The sequence below is a fragment of the Peromyscus maniculatus genome, chromosome 17, assembly GCF_049852395.1.
Source record: "Peromyscus maniculatus bairdii isolate BWxNUB_F1_BW_parent chromosome 17, HU_Pman_BW_mat_3.1, whole genome shotgun sequence".
In the NCBI taxonomy this organism is placed as follows: domain Eukaryota; kingdom Metazoa; phylum Chordata; class Mammalia; order Rodentia; family Cricetidae; genus Peromyscus; species Peromyscus maniculatus.
In genome coordinates this window covers 41532704-41535224 of record NC_134868.1, presented here as the reverse complement: position 1 = coordinate 41535224, position 2521 = coordinate 41532704, and the positions used below count along the sequence as shown (strand labels likewise).

Sequence of the window (2521 nt, the reverse complement as noted above, 5' to 3'; positions counted from 1 at the left end):
TTGGATATTTGCTCTGGTTTTTGTTTTTTTAAGTTATTGTTTTAATGGTGTTTTGCTTATATGTATGTTTGTGTGAAGGTGTTGGATCCAAGAGTTACAGGTGGTTGTGAGCTGCCATGTGGGTCCTGGGAATTGAACCTGGGTCCTCTAGAAGAGCAGTCAGTGCTTTTAACTACCAAGGCATCCATCCCTCCAGCCCAGTTTTAGTTCCTAAATGATTTCATACAGATTTTAGGAATTTTTTTTTCTAGTTCTGTGAATGTCACAAAGATTTTTGAAAGTGATTGCGTCGAATCTATGCATTACTTTTGGAGCATGAGAATTTTAGAACTATTAGTTCTTGGTTGTATTCTCTTGGATTCATTCTGTCAGTGTGATGCTGTATAATTTACATTGTAGAGATCCCCGCTAACTTTGATTAAATGTATTCCTACATATTTTGTAGCTATTGTGAATGAGGTTGTTTTCTGGATTTCAGATATCTTCCCCTGCTGTCAGATAGCAGTGCTATTGACTGTTAGACTCTGCAGCTTTGCTGGAAGTTCATCTTGATGTGGATTTCTATCTCTATTGCATTGTGTTAAAAAGATAGAGTGTGATTTCATGATTTTTAAAATTAAGTCTTCTTTTGTGGCCTATCATAGGATCTTTCCTAGAAAATGTACTTTTGAGAGGAGTATGCAGTTAGCAGCTGTTGGATGGAATGTTCTGTACATGTCTGTTAGGCCTATTTTATCTAGGCTGCAATTAACTTTGGATAGTCTGTACACTACTGAAAGATGAGGTCATAATGCCCTACTATGACTGTGTAAGAATCTACTACTCTTTAAGTGTATTCATGAGTGTTTTTATACGCTTGGAGGGATCTAGCCCTAGGCGTTTATACAGTGACTGTTTCCTCTTGCTGAACTGATCCTTTTATCAGTGTTATGCCCCTCTTTACTTTGTTTTAGTGCTTTAGATTTAAAGTTCATTTCTTAGAAGTATGGTTATTCCTGTTCTTATTGGACTCCATTGTGTGGAGTACCTATTTCATACAGTACTCTCAGCCTGTGCATTTCCTTAGAGGTCAAGTGAATTTCTTGTGAGCAATATGTAGGTGGTCTTACAATTTTATCCATTCATCTCTTTGTATATATAAATAGGACGATTTAATCTATTTACTTTTAAAGTGATTATCAATAGGTAAGAAACCATAAATATTTTGTAATTTGTTTTGTAATTTTATTATAGTAACTTTCTCATTCTCATAGTATTAGTGGATTCCTTGTTTATTATTTTGGTTCATCTACTATGGACATTTTCCCCATAGTTATGATGAGACTTATACAAGCATTTTTGATTATAGACAGATATTCTTGAATTTAAGCAGCATAATATTATAATGATCAGAACAAAGACAATGAAAGAGAAAGATACTAATAAGAACATTTTATATGTGTGCTTCACTTCTTTCTGCATTTTAATGTTTTTTTTTTTTTTTAAGGTATGATCATTTATTTGTTACCCTTAAAGACTTATTTTTGACTGGACTCAGACTTAGAAGTAGAAGCCCTCAGAGAAGACAGCCTACGTCTCTTGGCGACCTGTTCCTGGCGCTTTTTTTTGGCTTCCTTCATTCTCTTGGCCAAAAGTTTAGCATATTCTGCAGCCTCCTCCTTGTTTTTCTTGGTTCGTTGTTTCTTCAGAGCAATACGACGGCGTTTGTGTTGCAGGACACGTGGAGTAACAAGACGCTGAATCTTGGGTGCTTTGGTCCTGGGCTTCTTACCTTCTTTGTTCAACGGCTTTCTGACCACATATTGGCGGACATCATCTTCTTTAGAGAGATTAAAAAGCTTTCGGATTCTGCTAGCTCTTTTAGGTCCCAACCGACGAGGCACAGTAGTATCTGTCAGTCCAGGAATATCCTTCTCTCCTTTTTTCACAATAACCAAGTTGAGAACACTGAGATTGGCATCCACGATGCATCCTCGAACAGACTTGCGCTTCCTCTCTCCAGTTCTCCTTGGTCTATACAAGAATGCCCCTTACTCAACAGCAGGCGCACTCTGCCGTGGGTCAACACGCCTTGCTTCATGGGAAAACCTTGTTTGTCATTCCCGCCACTGATTCGGACCACGTAGCCCTTCCACTCCTCACCCAGCGCATCGGCAGCCACTTCCGTGGCCATGCGCTTCTCGTAGAACGTACGCAGCTTGCGCTCATCGTCCACTTCGATGAATTTCTGACAGCCGGTGGCAGGGAAGAAGATGTTCAGCTTCATCTTGACATGGCCGACCGCGTAGGAGGCGCCAGGAAAAAGAGCGCATTTTAATGTTTTATTCTTGTAGTAGTGGAAACTGAATCCGGGGGCTTAGACATGATGGGCAAGTCCTCTACCACCAACTTCATTGCTGGCCTCACATTTACATTTTTGATGCTATATGAGATATATTTATTAATGTAGTTACTATTATTTTTTGTTCTTACTAAAGATATGAATGGATTATTATTCACATTTCTGATACAACATTTTTAA

General features: G+C 38.5%; 1 pseudogene; it reads right to left on the bottom strand.

Moving 5' to 3' along the window:
- Nucleotides 1-1502: 1502 nt before the first annotated feature.
- On the bottom strand, nucleotides 1503-2278 carry LOC102926266 (small ribosomal subunit protein eS6 pseudogene; annotated as a pseudogene).
- Nucleotides 2279-2521: the final 243 nt, after the last annotated feature.